This window comes from Emydura macquarii, unplaced genomic scaffold (assembly GCF_026122565.2).
Source record: "Emydura macquarii macquarii isolate MOO-44397 ecotype Brisbane River unplaced genomic scaffold, CSIRO-AGI_Emac_v2 contig_499, whole genome shotgun sequence".
Classification (NCBI taxonomy): domain Eukaryota; kingdom Metazoa; phylum Chordata; order Testudines; family Chelidae; genus Emydura; species Emydura macquarii.
Window position 1 is genome coordinate 10166676 of NW_027130636.1, and position 21181 is coordinate 10187856.

At 41.9% G+C, this 21181-nt stretch overlaps 1 protein-coding gene across 1 annotated transcript in view; it reads right to left on the reverse strand.

Annotated features, from left to right (window-relative positions):
- Positions 1-21181, reverse strand: part of CAB39 (calcium binding protein 39) — a 125822-nt gene that overhangs the window by 103640 nt on the left and 1001 nt on the right. The window lies entirely within an intron of this gene.

The following is a 21181-nucleotide window of genomic DNA, read 5'->3' on the forward strand; positions in this document are numbered from 1 at the left end:
GGGGCATGGAGTGTAGGTCCTTCAGCCCACAGGCCAAACAGGATGGAGAGTTCGGGGAGCTGCGACTGTTGGACCTCCACTGTGAAAGTTCAGTGCCGTGATGGGCCTGTTGGGTGTGGCTTCCCTGGAAAGAGCCCTGCTTTGTGGGAAGGGGGACAGCCCCACAAGTGGGAATATGCAGAAGCCACTCAGAAGAATCATCTCTACTTCACAGAACCTTTGATAGGTGTGTGCTCTTGTGCAATGTTTTAAAAGAGACTAGCTTAGCTCAGAAGCATGTTTTCCACCTCCCAGAGCTGTACTGCATTTGATTTATGGTCAGTTCCCAGCCCACCTCCCATTGCCAATTTGTCCAGGGGCTCATGACATGCAGCCAATATCAGAGCACCATGTTTTGTTGCACACAAGTGCTCTCTTCCCTCTTTCCTTCCTCCCTCCCCTCCCACTTTGGTGCTGCTTCAGCCTATGATATTAATCTCTTAATCCTCATGATAGCTCTTTCCAGCAAGCACCCACAGTTTGCAGGTCTCTGCTGTAAAGTGATGAATTTCTGTTGCCTTTTAACTATTAGCACCTTGGGCCATAGTGATTAATTACAAAAATGTTGCTCAATTCTTTGAGGTAGTTGCACCAGTGTGGGAAGGGGCTAGAAAGCAGGAATACAGTCTCCTGGGAATTAAACCCAAACAGGAGGCTGGGATGGCCGGAGGATCCTCTCTCATTTTAATTTTTTTGGGGTGTTCCGGGGTTTGCTGTCAGAATTTGGAAGCTTGCCTCCCGGAGACTTATGCCAATTTCACATAAAACAGTAGCTTATTAAAAACTAATGTCAGCCAGAAAGTGAGACAGACGTACGGAACTGCTTTGGCCATGTTGTGTGATCTCATAGTTGAAAGACAACCCTCAGTCACAAACAAGACCTCTACAGAGAACAGAGCTCTTCCGACAGGCAGGAATTACTTAGCTGCTGGCAGAGGCTTGGAATACTGCTGCAGTATGGGCCGGGACAAGCACTCCTTGTGCTAGATGCAGGGTATGAAGTTTGGCCAAGACCCATGTCTCTGTGTGTCTGATGACTGCATATCTCAACCACATACCGGTATTTCCTCACTGTTGATCTCAGCTGTATAACAAAGGGCTCAGGGTCAGAGAGAGGAGAGAGAGAGATATCCCACAACTCCCACTGGCTTCAGGGGGAAATACAGGCACTCAGTCGCTCTCAGGATCAAGCATGAAGTATTTCCATAGGCCTTTTGCATCACAGCCATTGAGTTTTAACCCAAATCCCTGAAGAAATTAACACGTCTTGCACCTTCCATCCAGCATTAAATCTGGATCTGCTCCCAGCTTCTGGCAGGCATAATAGGGGGCCTCACTCAGCTAGTTGCCCAGATTTTCTTATGTGGGACAGACATTTTTCCAGACAGCTGATTGGTCTGTGGGCTAAATGCTCCTGAGTGCATCTAGAAGCAAGTCACAAGTACAGTGGGGATGGTTTCTCTCTCTCACGTACACACACCCGAGTTGCTCTCAGTAAACGATTAATTTGTGACAGCCTCTGGATACTATACTGTGCAAGATATGCTGTACAAACAGTGAAGAAGGACTGCCTCTACTCTGAAGAGCTTACAATTTGCAAGCTTTTTGGAACACAAAATGCATGGGCTGGCTGCAAACTGCTCTCTGTGCTGTTGTGTAAGGTGGGGAGAGTGTAAGTGCTGCTGTGTAAGTGCTTGGGAGGCTGTGACAATTAATACAGGATAGTCCATAAAGCCAACCCCTTTCTAGGCAGAAGGAAGGGTGAGGAGACGCTGCAGCTCTGCATCCAGTCCTTACAGAACTGGATTATACGGTAGGCTGCTTGGTTTCTAGGTATTACAAACCTGCTTTTGTTGCTCCCTCTCGTAACCGATGCACTCCAGCACCTCAAGAAGAAAGCCACTGAGCCGAAACACAGGGGAATTTTAAGAGCTTTTTCAATCAAATCTGTGCTCTACAGAAGCAGAGATCAGAACAGATGGCAGAGTTCACTACAGTGGGGGTAGTTTAACCCTGTCCACAAATGACATGGGGGTGGACAAGTCTGTCAGCCAGGAAAGGGCTTTGAAGCAGGGAAAGCAGGAGAAAAGTTGAATGGCCAGAGAGGGTCTGAAGCCTTTTGATGGATAGGGGGAAATGGCTTCAGGCAGGAAACCTGGACAGGCAAAGCTAATAAGCTTAGCTCCATTGACTTCAGTGGAGTTATGCCAGTTTCTACCAGCTGAGATTCTGGCCCGCATTTTTGAAAACTATCTGAATGTTTTGGAATACAGGCTGAGAAGCTTACCCTTGCTGACAATATGATCACAGACGGAAGTTAAACAATACTATAGAACACCCTTGTGAACAAAAAGGGGAGTTCATTTGTACACCTCCTCAGCATCAGTTGCCTATGCAGCTTTCCAAAGCTTGGTGCAGCATAAAACTTGAATTGCTTTAAATTAGTTTTCATAGGATTGAAGATTTCTTGCTGAATCAGCAGGCTGTGGGTAGAGCCAGTTCTGGTTATCTTCCCCACCTCAGAGGCTCAGAACATTTACAAATGAATCAAGCCTTTAGAAGTCAGCGTCCATATCCCTGCATGGCTTTGCTCAAAGCAAGTTAACCGTTTCATAGCTGATCCTCCACCCACACATGCCATGCTGCTGCTGTCCTATTAACTTTCCTTGAAATGTACATGAGATGTCCTAAACTGATGCTTATACTCTTCAAATCAGCAAATATCTCATGCAATATTCAGTAGCTTCAAGGGACATTGCAAGAGCCCAACATTTGATCTATCTTCTAAGTCTCTTTCTCACTTTGAGGGAAGAGAGGTTAGGGGATGGTGAGACTGGGGAGATTAATATATTTATTTTGTTTGCTTTTTTGAAAGCTTCACTGTACTTTTAATATAAACAGCAATGAGGCAAAAGCATACTAAAAGGTAGTTAGAGACATGGCAATAAAACATGAAAACAGCCACATTGTAAGGGAAAAATAGAACATGAGGCAATACATGAGTCAACCACACACACACCACCCTTTAAAGGCCTATCCTGCATTCTTTGCACACACCAAATTTGACTGAGATAAAAAAATTAATTTAGCAACCCAGCACTGCCAGGAACCCTAAAATAATAAGCCAATGTGCACACATGCAATTGGGAAAAATATTGTTTAGTTAGAAGAGATTGTTTCAAGTTTATGGATATTTATTAGAATCACCTGTGGAAATTAAGATTCTGAAACTTATTTCCTATGGGTTCCCCCTTGCCCTTTCCCCCAGTAGCTCATGCTACTTGGCCTGGGAGGGCTTGAATTTTCAGAATACAGTAAAATGGATTATCATGGCAAATCTGCCATTTTTTCCTCCTCCAACACTCATTGAACCATCAGTTCATATTCATGTTCCTCCCCAGCTCTAAAATGAAACTAAAATGGCGGTTGCTTTGCATCTAGCAGCTCTGCTTGGTAAAGATTGGTAAGCACACATTGTAAAGGAGACATTGCATTCCTCTGAGCAGAGACACTGAGCTGTAAGGAAGGAATCCTTTCCCTAGCATGTCTATGCATGACCCAAACCAAAACAGAACCAGCACACAATTGGCAGCTTCACACCAAATGAATCTCGGAAAGGAGTTTGAATGTGAATCAAGGTGGGAAGAACCACCACCAAAACGCTTGTTTTCCGTCACTCAGTAGAGACCACACAGCTCTCCAGGTTACAGCTAAGGTGCAATGTCACAGTTGTGGCTGGCAGACCGCATTTGTTCCCAGCCCTTCTGAGCACGTTGTAAGGGACAGACTTTCAAGAGTACGTAGCGCACACAGTCAGGGCCAGATTTTCAGAAGAGCTCAGCACTGGGCTGCACTTTGGGTGGGGGGGAATTGCGGAAATCTGTCTGTAGTTGTAGGTGCTGGGCACTGTCTGGCTCAGAACTCTTCTGAGCCAAAATCTGAATCCCTAGTCCATTAGGAATCATGCCCCTCTCACACAGGAAAAGTCTGTGCATGCACGCACACTTGCACAGAGGAGACATTGCCACCAGGTCTGTCGCTCCCCACCCCACCCTGATGCTGATGCAATAGAAAGTCCTTCACCAGATACTGAATCTGCATGGGTGCAGGGAGAAGGGAACGTCAAGCTAGAGATGGGCAGGAACCAGATTTTTTGCCACATGGGATTTTGAAAAAATTCCCAAAGCAAAGGATTTTTTTTTAAATTCATGCCATTTATTAAAAGCTTGTCAGCAAAAACAAAAATGTAAAAAAGTCATTTTGCATCATTTGAAATGTTTCTTTTCAATAAAGCGGAAACATTTCATTCCAATTTCAACCTTTTTAAATTCCAAAAAAGAATGTTTCTTTCATAAAAACAAGTAATGTTTTGAAGGGGCATTTTGAAAAGAAAATTAAAAAAACACAAACTTTTCCATTCTGAAAATGTCAAACCATCATCTAAATGCTTTGTTTAGTTTTTTCAACCCCTCTAAATGAAATTGTCACAATCAATATGTTTTTCAACTTTTCAGTTTAGACCAAAAAAAGTCATTTTCAGTCAAAATATGTTTTGACCAAAAAATCTCCAGCCACCTCCATGGGCATAATTGTCTCCACAAAGGTAATACAGCCCCAAGTACCTTCTGACCAGAGATCTATTGCACTCAGGCATCTCCCTGGGCTTCTCTGTGAGCAGCCATCACTTAATGGTGGTGGACTAAGTTCAGACCTCATGTAAGCAAGCACAATCGTGCCTGAGTTTGGCCCTATGACTTGCTGCCTTTCAGACCTTGTTTACACTTTCAGTTTTGTTAGCATAATTATATCAGCAAAACCTTCCAAGGCTGTCACAGTTGAAACGGGCACATAAATGCTTCTGCCCGTTTGCAAGTCCATTCCCCTTTATAGAATTCCTTACTCAAATTTATAAAAGGGAAACTAAGGCATTAACGTGACCACATCTTAATCCCACCACTAGAAACGTAGAGATCAGCTCTATCACAGAGCACGTCACTGCAACAGCATGACAGGATCTCCAAACCTGTGCGGGACTCTTCTTCTAATAGGGTGGGTTGGCAGTAGTAAGAACTGAAAAAAACTGGTGAGTAAATTCCATTGACACACAGCTGCAGATTGTAATTTGACTCTGATATTAAAGACCCTCTGTGCACCCTCTGCTCAGGGAGAACCAGGATCAGAGACAAGGAGCCTTTGCAGGGAACTCTAGTAACAGCTAAGCTGCTCATGTTCCATACAAGATTGTTCTACCAGGTGTTGCTGGTAGCAACAAGGACTGGGCTCAAATTTTGTAGGAGTCCCTTCTATAGAATTAAAGAACACCAGGGATGAGCCCTACACCAGAGACTTGGAAACTCTATAACCCAGCCTGAGCACCCTTGATGGCGAACCTTCCCCACTTGAGCACTGAATCCAAGGGTTAAAATAGATAGAATGTTATTGGGAGGAGTGGGGGACAACAGACTGAACTTGAGAAAGCCAGCAGTTAATAACCATCTCCCTTCTACAGGGGAAGATCCGTGGGGTAGATAGCTGTGGGAATTCTGTCAGTGTAGCCCCATCGAAGGGGAAGAAAATGCTGCATGCAGATTTGAGGCCTCTGCACAGATGTCGCTGGAACTCTGTGGAGTTTAACTGCCAGCACCTGTTCGGAAGGGCTATAAACCCCCAGCTAATGGGAACAACTGGGGAGAAAAGTTTCCACAAACAGACCATTCATTTTCCTCTTGAATATTTGCCCTCATTTTTTTACCCAGACCTTATTCAACCAGCGCTGCGTAAGGCCTGGGTAAAATGCAACTGGGTAAATGAGACTCTACCTGAGGGTGGAAGAATTAAGGAATGAGTAAGTAACTAAAGGCTAGGTCCTATCTAAGCCAGAGATGACCCCAACCTGTGGAGTTTGGATTTAGATACAGATTTAGCACACGCTCATTCTCAGTTCAGCAGGTTATGATGAGGGTTTGGTTCAGTCCATGATAGACCAAGCCAGATTCCCAAAAGCTTCGTGTTCACAAGTGAGGCCAATTTCCGGGGCTCAGCGCACAGCAGTTCCCACTGTGACACCGACGGCCAATTTTTCCTGAAGAGTTCAGCCATCAATGTGCCCCCAGCTGGCTGAATTCTTCTAAAAATCTGGTCAACTGTGATCATTCGCAAAATTGAGTTCCAGAGCTAGTTTGAATTTTTAACACCCCTCCCTCAAAACTCAGGGGCTTTGGGATTTCGTTCTGGTAATCAGTGCAGACTCACGTCTGCCATACCCATGATTACCGAGATGCCTAAAATCACGGGATCCTTCACAAAACCCTACTCTCCTTCTAGTGGATTTATTAATTTCTCTTAAATATATGGAGTTTTGCTCAGAGATGTCAGAGACAAAAAGCCTCTTAGTGAGAATGGCAGCATAGCGAGTATATGGAGGGTGGGAGCATAGGATTATTACCTTTTAAGGTCACCACCTTTAACATCACACTTGATTACCAATATATTTCAGTGGTTCACTGATCAAGGTATGTGTTAGAATCAGGAGGACAGAAGAACAAAATATTACTACAAACTACGTATGGTTCCGGTCTATGATTTGTGCTCAATTTACAGATTGATCTGATTGAAACAACCCCAAATAGCCTTGGTGGAGAGTTTCAAAGCAACCTAAGGGATTTATAAATTCATAGATTCTAAGGCCAGAAGAGACCATTGCAATCATCTAGTCTGACCTCCTGTTTAACACAGGCCATAGAACTTCTCCAAAGACATCTTCAATTTAAGGGAATCCCTAGATTGTTTTAAGATCTTAACCTAGGATGTTTGGAGTCTGGATGCAGATCCTCATTTTTTCAGGTTGGGCTCATTTGTAGTTCTGAGAAAATGTCTTGCTGGAAGTTTCCAATTGGAAAATACCACAGTATGGAGATCTAAGTTTATAGGTCTATAGTATCTGCAACAAACCACTGTGGCCTGCCCTAAATCACTAAATAACAGTAATCTATTATAACTACCTTTGACATACAAGGTACAGGATGCTAGTTAACACCTGCTTTATATTTATATTATGTCACACTGCAACAGCTGCAGGATGCTTCATACATCTGAGATGACTTGGAAAGTAAATATAGCAAGTATAATAAAACATATGATGTCTAGGCTGCTGGAACAAACATTTGTTACATCCGCTATGCTTCAAATCTTAAGTGAACCAAACTGTGCCATAGAATCTCTATGACTAGTAGTTCCATGCTTGAATAATAAGAGCAGAGCAGTAGGGATATATTACCAACCATCTGACCAGAATGGTGATAGTAACTGAAATTAGAGATGCTATAAAAATAATAATGGGGGATTTCAACTATCCCCATACTGACTGGATACATGTCACCTCAGGACAGGATGCAGAGAAAGTTTCCTGACACCTTAAATGACTGCTTCTTGGAGCAGCTAGTCCTGGAACCCACAAGGAGAGGCAATTCTTAATTTAATCCTAAATGGAGCACAGGATCTGGTCCAAGAGGGGACTATTGTTGAACTGCTTGGAAATAATGACCATAACATAATAAAATTTAACATCCCTGGTGAGGGAAGGGGTGGAACCAAAGCAGCCCACCACAGTAGTATTTAATTTCAGAAAGGGGAACTACACAAAAATGAGGAAGCTAGTTAAAACAGAAATTAAAAAAGGTACAGTGCAAAAAGTGAAATCCCTGCAAGCTGCATGGAAATTTTTTAAAGACACCATAATAGAGGCTCAGTTTAAATGGATGTCCCAAATTAAAAAACATAGTCAGAGGACCAAAAAAATGCCACCATGGCTAAACAAAGTAAAACAAGCAGTTAGAAGCAAAAAGGCATCCTTTTAGAAGTGGAAGTTAAATCCTATTGAGGAAAATGGAAAGGTGCATAAACTCCGGCAAGTGAAGTGTAAAAATATAATTGGGAAGGCCAAAAAAAAATTGAAGATCAGATAGCAAAGACTCAAAAATTAACAGCAAAAAAAGTTTTAAGTATATCAGAAGCAGGGAGCCTGCTAAACAGCCAGTGGGGCCATTGGACGATTGAGATGCTAAAGGAACATTCAAGGAAGATGAGGCTATTACGGAGAAACTAAATGAATTCTTTGCATTGGTCTTCACAACTGAGGATGTGATGGAGATTCCTATACCTGAGCCATTCATTTTAGGGGACAAATCTGAGGAACTGTCCCAGATTGAGGCATCATTAGAGGAGGTTTTGGAACAAATTGATAAATTAAACAGTAATAAGTCACAAGGACCAGATGGTATCCACCCAAGAGTTCTGAAGGAACTCAAATGTGAAATTGCAGAACTACTAACTGTGGTATGTAACCTATCATTTAAATCAGCTTCTGTACCAGATGACTGGAGGATAGCTAATGTGATGTCAATTTTTTAAAAAGGCTCCAGAGGCAATCCTGTTAATTACAGGCTGGTAAGCCTAACTTCAGTATCAGGCATATTGGTTGAAACTAGAGAAAAGAACAGAATTATCAGACTCATAGGTGAATACGATTTGTTGGGGAAGAGTCAACTTGGTTTTTGTAAAGGGAAATCATGCCCCACTAATCTACTAAAATGTTTGAGGAAGTCAACAAGCATGTGGACAAGGGTGATCCAGTGGATATATTGTACTTAGATTTTCAGAAAACCTTTGACAAGGTCCCACACCAAAGGCTCTTAAGCAAAGTAAACGGTCATGGGATAAGAGGGAAGGTCCTCTCCTGGATCAGTAACTGGTTAAAAGATAGGAAACAAAGGATAGGAATAAATGGGCAGTTTTCAGAATGGAGAGCGGTAAATAGTGGGGTCTCCCAGGAGTCTGTGCTGGGACCAGCACTGTTCAACATATTCATAAATGATCTGGAAAAGGTGGTAAACAGTGAGGTGGTAAATTGTGCACATGATACAAAACTACTCAAGCTAGTTAAGTCCAAAGCAGACCGTGAAGAGTTACAAAGGGATCTCACAAAACTGGGTAATTAGGCAACACAATGGCAGATGAAATTCAATGTTGATAAATGCAAAGTAATGCACACTGGAAAAGAATTTTAACTATACATATAAAATGCTAGGTTACCACTCAAGAAAAGTCTGGGCATCTTTGTGGACATCTCTGAAAATATCCACCCAATGTGCAGCGGCAGTCAAAAATGCTAACACAATGTTGGGAATCATTAGGAAAGGGATAGATAATAAGACAGAAAATATTGTATTGCCTCTTTATAAATGCATGGTACATCCACATCTTGAATACTGTGTGCAAATCTGGTCACCCCATCTCAAAGAAGATGTATTAGAATTGGAAAAGGTACAGAAAAGGACAACTTAAATGATTAGGGGTATGGAACAGCCTCCATATGAGGAGAGATTAATAAGAGTGGGACTTTTCAGCTTGGAAAAGAGATGACTAAGAGGGGACATGATAGAGGTTTATGAAATCATGACCGGTGTAGAGAAAGTAAATAAGGAAGTGTTATTTACTCTCATAAACATAAAAGCCAGGGGTCACCAATTGACATTAATAGGCAGCAGGTTTAAAACAAACAAAAGGAAGTATTGCTTCACATAATGCAGTCAACATGTGGAACTCCTTGCCAGAGGATGTTGTGAAGGGCAAGACTATAACAGGGTTAAAAAAAAAGAACTAGATAAGTTCATGGAGGATAGGTCCATCAATGGCTATTAGCCAGGTTAGGCAGGGATTGCTGTTTGTCAGAGACTGGTAATGGCCAATGGGATGGACCACTGATGGTTACCAGTTCTATTCATTTCCTCTGAAGCACATGGATGGACCACTGGTCTGACCCAACATGGCCATTTTTACGTTCAAATGGAAAGTGCCGTGTGCAGAAGAAGTTGACAGGCTGGGATTTTTTATAAACATTAGCTGCCTTTATTGTGAGGATACAAAAATATTTCCTCTTATACTCACTTTCTTCCAAAGAGTTGACATCGAATTAAAAAAAAAAAAAAAAGGAGAGACTAGTACATTTTATTTACTAGAGCTTAACAAAATCCTGAAATCACAACAAGATTATCTCCTAGACACCCTAATAATCAAAACTCCAGGCAAGTGTATTTAAATTAAAATTATTGCAACAGCAACAAAACAGCTGAGTTAGGCCAAACTTTAGCCCAGAAGAAATTTTTATAGACAACTTCTATATACAGGCTGCAGGGTGGTATTTCTATATAGATTGTCAGTTCTGACTAGTGCATAGAGTTTGTGAACACGTACCTTTTTGTATATTAAAATCTAAAGGGGAGGAGGGGAAACTCATACAGGCATGGAGAACACAACTGTAGTTCTACTGTTTCTTTTAGTATTGCAAGGAAGGCAGTGAGATCTAGTGGACAGTGCACTTGATTAGACTCAGGAGACCTGGATTCTATTCCTAGCTCTACCACACACCAGCTGTATGACCTTGGACATGTCACTTCACCTCTTTTTTCCCCTCCCAACTTTCATGTGTGTTATTGATTTAGACTGTAAACTCTTTCGACCAGGGACTGTCTCTCACTGTGTGTTTTTTCAGTGCCTGGCATATTGTGGCCACAGTCTTTAACAGAAATAATAATTTATTATTCAGTAATTGTTATAGGTGGAAAATACCTGCTACCTCATTCATTCTGTCATAATCTTGCCCATTGGCACTAATGGCAAATCTCCCACTAATTTCAATAGGAACAGAAACAGATCCTTCCAGTGGAACAGACTCTTACCCTTAAGTATAGCAGCAACACTGGTGATGGTTTAAGGTACAAATATATAATTTTATCAACAGATGACGGTACAGGAGAAAGGAAAATGGAAAAAAAGGAAAATGTAAGAACTGAACAAAGACACCCAATAACCAGCTGCTAGATCTACAGCCTAGATGTAAGAAGGGCTGAGCCTCAACAAGAGTATGTCCAAGTGCCAAATGCTCCCATGTCAAAAGCTTAGTAATGCAACCATAGTGTCTGTTGGCTTTCATTATAGTGTTATTGCTTGTATGGTGAATTACAAGGCAGCAAATGTAATGATAGAATGAATATGCCTATCTTGATAACGACAGATATAGTGGGCATATGAACAAACTTCCTAAAGTCCAATTCTAAAATAGCTGTAGAGTTAGAGCTTGTCTACATGGGAACACTCAGGAAAATTAATCCAAATTAACTAAAGATGTGACTTTAAAGTGGATTAATTAAAGTTGTTTGTGTTCTCATTCAGAAGTAAAATGGCCTTAATTCGGTTTTGCTTAATCCGCTTTGGAAGTAAATTATACAAGTCTGTACAAATATAGACCTAAGAGAATTAACTACAATGTTTCCAACTATTTGATAGCAGGTGGATTTTTAATCACTGAGTACGGATGACTACAACTGGGCAAAAAAGTTTGTACAAAAAAAGCATTTTTTCAACCAAAAATTTGGATTTGGGTTGACTGAAACATTATGTGAATTTTGGTCAAAACTGCCACATTGTTTCAGTCAAAACAAAAACCAAACAAAATGTTGAAAATTTTGACATTTTCTAAATTAAACATTTCAATTTTTCAATTGAAAGTTAAAATTTGAAACGAACAGTATTTCAATTATATTTTTTGTTGTAAAACAAAAATTCTTGAAAATGAAACAAAATTTTGGGTCAAACAAAAACATTTCATTTGACCTCCAAGCTAATTTGTTTCAGTTTATTTATTTCAACAAAAAAATGGTGAAATGTTTTCATTTCAGGTGAAGCCAAAACAAACACACACATATATATACACATATATATACACACACCCCCACATGTGTGTATGTATATTTGCCACCAAACCAATAAAATGTGTTATTCGCACAACTCTCCCAGTGACTGTATAAACCATGAAAACAAAACTCAAATTATTTGTACTAATTCCCAACATTAAGACAACATCTTTATAAAGGAAGCTTGGATTTTATTTATCTTGTAGTCTTTATAAAAAATGCTTAGTGAATGTAATGCTCATATATGTTGGCCTGAAAGCTCTCGAGACAGAATTCCTTTTTATCTACAAAAAGATGTACAACCCAGCCCAGGAAGGGTTAGAGGGTAAATCAGTTTCCATGCCTGTTCAATACTTGTCTGCCTACTGAGACTTCCCTCTGGGGTTACAGTGGTCTTGTGAAGTAGAACCTTGTTGTTTGGACTAAGAGCACCAACTCATTTGGTAGGCAGCGTATTTTATTCCACTCTATCACTGGTCTACTGCCTCAGTTGCTGCATCTCTAAAATGATCTCCAGATGACAAGCACTATGTAACAGCTAAGCATTTATCCAGACTACTGAAGATCGTTCAGTAACAAACTTGCAGTTGCTGCTATACTTAGCCAGGTTCAGAACTGAACCTAGTTCTCCCTTCACACCAGTGACGATCCATTGACGTCAAGTGAAGTTACTCCCGATTTACCCTGATTTTAGGATAATTGATCTCAGAGTTCAACCTATCCCTCATGAGTTGAGTTTCATAATATTTGGTACAGATCCAGTGAAGCAGACATCTAGGGCCAGTTTCTGCTCTGATTTATACCAGAATAAATGCAGAAAACACCCTCATTTGAATTAAGGACATGATTCTAGATTTACACTGGTATCAGTGAGATAAAAATCTGGCCCCTTTTGGATAATATACAATTTTCACTGAATTTTTTTTATCACTTACTGTCTTTCCTAGAGTATTTGTTTGTGCTTCAGACTTCTACACCTTTTCTTCTGATTACAATGCCTCAATTTTCTTTTAGAGCCATTAAATTGCAGTTGCCTAACTGAAATTAGAAGTCTAACTTTCCTCTGCATTAACTGTCATTGATGAACCTGAAGCCCCTTAGAGTTCTAAAGAGCTACCTTTCTATTTATATATTGTACTGCTATCATCTGTAGCACCACACTGTTACAATACATAGTGGCAGGGCACAAAAGTCATTCATATACTATGGAGAACCATAATTTCGCTAACAGTGTATTGATACACAGATGAGTGTACAACCATAAAGCCTTCTGAGCTTTATGAGTGTACAACCATAAAGCCTTAATTCCTGGGTATGGCATTTCTATATCAGACAGTGCAATATAGGCCAAAGTTTAGTGATGTTTTTCAGATCATAAAAGAAGGGTTTGGCTAATGTAAGATTTCAAATCACAGATTTGGATCAAGACGCTAACCACATTTTTAATGTTGTCTCAGAAATAAATTGGACTGCTGTAAAAAACTAACAGCTGGAAAGGCAACTCTACAAATTAGCAAGGGGAGCTAATCAAAGATGAGTCTTAGCAAGAGTTCACACTCTGAAAATTATTTGATGATCAGCACTGCTCTTAAGCAAGATATTACAATAGCACCAACATACTCAGTATTATATAGTTACAAAGGAAAGAGAGTAAAAACTGATTCAGCCCTCTAGTGGGGGATCTGAATTCAGGTCCTGAGCTCAGTCCCCTGTTTCTCCTAAGTTTGGCATGAGCTGGGAACACTGTGAATCATTCATCACCAAATCCCTCAAGACAATCACTGGGGGCTTTGCTGCACTACAGAGGTATCCATGAATAGATGCATCTGTTCATCAAGGAAAAGAGATTTCTAAGGAGGGATAGGAGAGGAGTCTATAACATCTTGACTGGAGTGGAGAAAGTGAATAAGGAAGTGTTATTCACTCCTTCACATAACACAAGAACCAGAGTTCGCCCAATGAAATTAATAAGCAGCAGGTTTAAAATAAACAAAAGGCAGTACTTCTTCACGCAACACAGTCATCCGGTAGACCTCATTGCCCAGGGATGCTCTGAAGGCCAAAACTATAACTGGATTGTAAAAAGAATAGGTAAGTTTATGGACAATAGGTCCATCACTAGCTAGTAGCCAGGATGGTCAGGGATGCTCCGGTGTCCCTAAACCTCTGGCTGTCAGATGCTGGGACTGGGCGACAAGGAATGAATCACTTGGTGATTGCCCTGTTCCGTTCTTTTCCTTTGAAGCACCTGGCATTGGCCACTGTCAGAAGACAGGATGCTGGGCTAGATGGACCACTGGTCTGACCCAGTATGGCCATTCTTATGTCCAATCCCCTCCTTAGCTGGACACTTTCTGAAGTGGAAGGTGGGAAACATACAAAAAGGAGATAGAGAAGCCTCCCAAAAAAGATAGATGTGACTCATTAATTTAGCAGTGATAAATCACTCCATACCAGCAAATAATTGAAGCAAGATGGAGTACTTGGGCACTAAAATGCAAGGGTCCCTTGACAAAGCCCTGCTGCAGACAGAAAACTGTTTAGAGGAATGGAATGTGTAACTAGCAAATTAGCAGCTATGATTTGAATCAAGCTAGAGCAACTCCAGACAGTTGCACCATCTGCTCTAAATATTCCAAAAAGACACCATGGTCTATGGTGTCAAAACCAGCAGACAGATTAAGGAGCATTAATATAGAACATATGCCTGAGCCAGCCTACAGCAAGAGATCATTGCAAATCTTCAAAAGGACTCCTTCTTAAGGCCAGACTGCCAGGAATTCATCAGTGACATCATGTGTGTGGAGGTGTGACTGAAGCTGCAATGCAGTGGAAAGAACTGATAGGATGGATATCAGACAAAGGCAGACAAATCAACTAACAGACGAGAGAGAGAGAACTGCTTCAAGACTGGAACAGAGACATCCAAGTTTAGCATTGCAACAACATGATCAAATAGCAAACACTAATAGGGGCCATGTGTTCTAACCACCAAGTAGCCAGATATGCCATGGATCCAGAGAACGGCACCTCCAGTATGTCTGCATTCTAAAGCAAGTTTTCCTATTTGGTAATATTGTCTGACAGCTCTGATTTAGGGGCAGGATATGGCCATGAGAGATGGCGAGCACCCTAAGATCTAACATTCCAAATGTAACGTGGGATATTTTTCAAGTCTCTGCATTCAGACCATAAGCTGATTTCCTTTTTCCCCATCTACATACAGCAAGTGATAATATACATTATATTCCTTCCCCCCACCCCACTCCTCTGAAACAACAGATGTAGGCTACTTGCCCGGGCAGGTTGTCAGACTCAAAGAGATCCAGTAGCAAATCCTCTGCTGCTGTGTCCTCTATAGCTGACAATCACCAGCACCATACATTAGAGCAGTAATAATATCAAACAATGGGATACAACAATCATTACTTGACATTACAAATGGAGTCGTTTTTTAGATGAATTGCCACATGTCCATTTGAAAACCTGTGAGAGGCAGCTATGCAAACTAGAGGGATGTAAACTAAAAGTCACGTTATACCTCATTCCCTACTCCACCATCCCCAACATGTTACACGTTCCCCAACAGCTATGGTACATGTACATCCCTCTATCTGGACTCTTAGATTGGCTTGCATAGGGACTCTCATCCATTTACCAATATCTAATTTACACATCACCCCTGAACTCGGACCGTTGAATCCCAGGCTAATGGTCAACCCTGGTGTGACTCATATGCCAAGAGGTTAAAAGCAAGGGGCACAACAAGAAAAGCAACCAACAAGAAGAGGGGGTAAGTTAAAACAGGCCATTTCCTAATCCATTTTAGACTTTCCAGCTCTTCAGCATGCACCTTACAGCAGCTTAGCCTCCCTTACATTCACTCATCACTGTGTGAGCATATGTAGACCTAAAGGATCTGATAACCACCAGTCATATTGTAAAGCCCATCTTTTTCTCAGGCACTGGGAGAGGAGGCAGTTATTAGCATAGGATGAAAGTTGTTCTTTATTATTTAGGGAGTATTAGTTGGCAGCATACTTTAGTGATGGCATCAGTGGTATTTTAAATTAGCAGCTAAAACATTCTGGTGGGGCACATTTTTCTACTGTTAAAAGTGAAATAAGGGAACGTGTACACACAAGGAAATCTAAAGGATTCTTACCAAATGAATGCAAGAGACTAACAGACATTTTAATGTTAAATCTGCCCCAGTTTGCAGAGGACAAGCCTGTTCTCAGTCAATTTGAATATTATAAATTCAATACAGAATCTTATAGACCTACCTGAAAAAAATGAACCTTTCCTATTGTTTGTGAGGTGATTAAACACACATACAGTATTGAAGAGTGATATTTTATTAGCACTGTACCACTAGGCACAGATATGATTTTGTACAATTTGCATGTATTACTTTCAAATTTGGCTTGTTTAGTAGATCTTACTAAGATTTAAAATCAAGCCAAATCTGAAGCCTAAATATACTTACTATATATAAGAGTTTATTTTTAAAAAATGGTTTGTTTATAAACAATGTCAAGTTATTCAATTTATAATATAGTTCAAAGACCATATTTTAAGGCACAAGCAGAAAAGAACAGTTAGAGTAATTTAGCTCATAGTATTATACCAAACTTTAATTATGATGCCAGCTAAGATAACATCTGGGCATTTAGTATGTGATCTGTCAGTTGTTGGTAAGCCAAGTATGGGGTCATAGTAGGATTTAGCATGATAGTGTGAGCTAAATTATGGTGCTGTTTGTACTGTTTTTTATCAGTTAGAGATGGAAGGGGAATTTCCTCAGAGGTGCAGAGTCCATCTTCAATGCTGTCTGGATTAGGTGGACCATTGATGATATTATTTAACAGCAGTATTTCAATATTTACAATTCATATGAGATACGCTGTCAGATACTGTTAAATATCATAATTTGCTAAGTAAGATGATATTGTGATTGTGCCATATTTGTATTGAAAGTTATCGGTATGTTAGATGTATCTGTATTTCAACTTGTGCTGTGTGTCCGGGCGACACCCCAGACAGGATGGCAGCAGCACTAGTGGCCCATTAAGCAAACTCACAGGTACAATGGGCCCAGGGAGAGAAGCCAAGGCTACACCTGCTGAATCACTAGGATATGTAAGAAAATGCCCCATGGACAGGGGACTCTCTCTGACTCTGAGGCTTTTCCATGACATGTGCTGAGGGCTTGTGTTTGAAACAAGCCACATGGCAATCCACTATAAAAGGAAGCTGCACCACATCCATATTGTCCTCAGTCAGCCTTCACCTACCTCTGGATCAACTCATCTGCAGCTGAAGCTGTGTATCAAAGGACTGAGATCCACCCAGGTACTGGATGTAGTCCAGAGTCGCTATATAAGCCTGCAAACTCCACAGTTCTAATGAAAACCTGATATATATGGGCTTTCAAATCATTTGTATGTACCTGATTGCTTTAATCATGTAACGTTTCTCTTATAGTTCGTTTCTTTTATAACAAACTTTTAGTTTTAGTTACTAAAGGATTGGCTGGCAGTGCGGTATTTTGAGTAAGATCCAAACTTATATTGATCTGGTACTGTGACTGACTCTTTGGGGTCAAGAGAACCATTTTGGTAAAGAGCATAGAGTTTTAATAATTTTTCTCTTTACTGGACATAGTGGTTGATTAGGAGCCTGAGACTGAAATGCAGTAAAGAAGGCTGTGCATTTCTTCTTTTAGCTTCTTGATAACCAGGGTGAGGAAATCAGAAGCATTGTTTGTGTCTGGTTAATCATAGTTACAAATTACCTCAACTTTATTATTTATTGTTACTACAATAGTGCCAAGTAATACCACTCATGAAGCAGGACCCTGTTGTGGTTGGCACTGTACAAACATAACAAAAAAAGGCAGTCCCCTGACAGACTTTTTTTGGGGATGTTTTTACAGGTTTGTGTGGGCAGGGTGGTGGTGGTCGGGGAGTCCCTCCTAAGGGGGACGGAGTCATCCAGCTGCCGTCTGGATGGGGAACTAGAGAAGTGTGCTGCTTGCTGGAGCTAAGATTCAGGATGTGATGGAGAGATTGCCAAAACTCATCAAGCCCTCAGACCACTACCCCTTCTTACTTCTCCACGTGGGCATCAATGACACTGCCAAGAATGACCTTGAGCAGATCACTGCAGACTATGTGGCTCTGGGAAGAAGGATAAAGGAGTTTGAGGCACAAGTGGTGTTCTCATCCATCCTCCCTGTTGAAGGAAAAGGCCCAGTAGGGACCGTCGCATTGTGGAAGTAAATGCGTGGTTACACACGTGTCGGAGAAAGGGCTTTGGATTCTTCGATCATAGAATGTTGTTCCAGGAAGGATTACTAGGAAAAGACGGGATTCACCTAACGAAGAGAGGGAAGAGCATCTTTGCAGACAGGATGGCTAACCTAGTGAGGAGAGCTTTAAACTAGGTTCGATGGGGGACGGGGACCTAAGCTTGGAGGTACGTGGGGAAGTGGGACACCAGGAGGAAGCAGAAGAAGGAGGGTGCAACAGGGGATGCCTCCTGAATTGCACTGAGAAAGTAGGCACTTGAGATAACTGACCTACTGCCATATACACAAACACAAGCAGCCTGGGAAACAAGCAGAAGGAATGGGAAATCCTAGCACAGTCAAGGAACTATGATATGCTTGGAATAACCAAGACTTGGTGGAGTAACTCACACAACTGGAGCACTGTCATAGATGGGTATAAACTATTCAGGAAGGACAGGCAGGGGCAAAAGAGTGGAGGAGTTGCACTGTATGTAAGAGAGCACTATGATGGCTCTGAGCTCCAGTATGAAACTGGAGATAAGCCAGTTGAGAGTCTCTGGGTTAAGATTAGAAGCAAGAACAATAAGGGTGATGTTGTGGTGGGTGTCTGTTATAGACCACCAGACCAGGAGGACGAGGTAGATGATGCTTTCTTCAGTCAACTAGGGAAAGTTTCCAGTTCACAGGACCTGGTTCTCATGGGGGACTTGAATCACCCTGACATCTGCTGGAAGAGCAATACAGCAGAGTACAGACAATCCAGGAAGTTTTTGGAGAATGTTGCAACCAACTAGAGGCCGTGCTCCTCTTGACCTGCTGTTCACAAACAGGGAAGATTTGGTAGGGGAAATAGAAGTGGGTGGCAACCTAGGCAGCAGTGACCATGAGATGGTAGAGTTCAGGATCCTGACAAAAGGAAGAAAGGAGGACAGCAGGATACAGACCATGGACTTCAGAAAAGCAGACTTTGACTCCCTCAGGGAGCTGATGAGCAGGATCCCCTGGGAGTCTCATAAGGGGGAAAAGGAATCCAAGAGAGCTGGCTGTATTTTAAAGAAACCTTATTGAGGGTGCAGGAACAAACCATCCCAATGTGCAGAAAGAATAGCAAATATGTAGGCACCCACCTTGGCTTAACAAAGAAGTCTTTGGTGAGCTTAAACACAGAAAAGAAGCTTACAAGAAGTGGAAGCTTAGTCAGATGATTAGGGAGGATTATAAAAAGACTGCTCGAACATGCAGGAATGAAATCAGGAAGGCCAAAGCGCAATCGGAGTTGCAGCTAGTAAGAGACATGAAGGGGAACAAGAAGGGGTTTCTACAGGTATGTTACCAACAAGAGGAAGATTAGGGGAAGTGCGGGCCCTTTACAGAATTGGGGAGGCAACCTAGTGACAGAGCATGTGGAGAGAAAGCTGAGGTACTCAGTGCCTTTTTTGCCTCTGTCTTCATAGACAAAGTCAGCCTCCAGACTCCTGCACTGGGCAGCACAGAATGGGGAGGAGGTGAACATCTCTCAGTGCTAAAGGAACAGGTCGAGGACTATTTAAAAATATTGTACATACACAAGTCCATGGAGCCAGATTCAATGCATCCAAGGGTGCTGAGGGAGTTGGCTGATGTAATTTCAGAGCCATTGGCTATTATCTTTGAAAGCTCATTGCAACTGGGGGAGGTCCCTGATGATTGGAAAAAGGCAAATATAGTGCCCATCTTCAAGAAAGGGAGGAAAGAGAATCCAGGGAACTAGAGACTGCTCAGCCTCACCTCAATCCCTAGAAAAATCATGGACCAGGTCCTCAAGGAATCCATTTTAAGGCACTTGGGAGAGAGGAAGGTGATCAGGAACAGTCAACATGGATTCACCAAGGGCAAGTCATGCCTGACCAACCTGATTGCCTTCTATGAAGACTGGCTCTGTGGATGTGGGGAAAGTGGTGGACATGATATACTTTGACTTTAGCAAAGCTTTTGATACAGTCTCCCACAGTATTCTTATCAGCAAGTTAAAGTATAGGTTGAATGAATAGTCTATAAAATGGATAGAGAACTAGCTAGATCATTGGGCTCAACAGGTAGTGATCAATGGCTCCATGTCTAGCTGGTAGCCGGTCACAAGCGGAGTGCCCCAGGGTTCGGTCCTGGGGCTGGTTTTGTTCAACATCTTCATTAATGATCGGGAGGATGGGGTAGATTGCACCCTCAGCAAGTTTGAAGATGACACTAAGCTAGGAGGAGTGGAAGATACCCTAGGAGGAACCTAGACAAGCTGGAGGATTGGGCCAAAAGAAATCTGATGAGGTTCAACAAGGACAAGTGCAGAGTCCTGCATTTAGGATGGAAGAATCCCATACACAGCTACAGACTGGGTACCGACGCGCCAGGCAGTAGTTCTTCAGAAAAGGATCTGGGGGTTAGAGTGGATAAGAAGCTGGATGAGAGTCAGCTGTGTGCCCTGGTGGCCAAGGCAGCTAATAGCACAGTGGGCTGGATTAGTAGGAGCATTGCCAGCAGATTGAGGGAAGTGATTATTCTCCTCTATTTGGCATTGGTGAGGCTGCATTTGGAGTAGTGTCCAGTTTTGGGCCCCCCACTACAAAAAGGATGGGGACAAGTTGGGGAGAGTCCAGCGGAAGGCAACAAAAATGATTAGGGGGCTGGAGCACAAGACTTATGAGGAGAGGCTGAGGGAACTAGACTTGTTTAGCCTGCAGAAGAGAAGAGTGAGGGGGGATTTGATAGCAGCCTTTAACTACCTGAAAGGGGGTTCCAGGGAGGATGGAGCTAGGCTGTTCTCAGTGGTGGCAGATGACAGAACAAGTAGCAATGGTCTCAAGTTGCAGTGGGGGAGGTCTAGGTTGGATATTAGGAAAAGGTTTTTACTAGGAGTGTGGTGAAGCACTAGAATGGGTTATCTAGGGAGGTGGCAGAATCTCCCTCTTTAGAGGTTTTTAAGCTGCAGCTTGACAAAGCCCAGGCTGGGATGATTTAGTTGAGGTTAGTCCTGCTTCGAGCAGGGGGCTGGACTAGATGACCTCCTAAGGTCCCTTCCAACTCTGATGCTCTATGATTCAGCAACATTAACTGTGTATTAAAG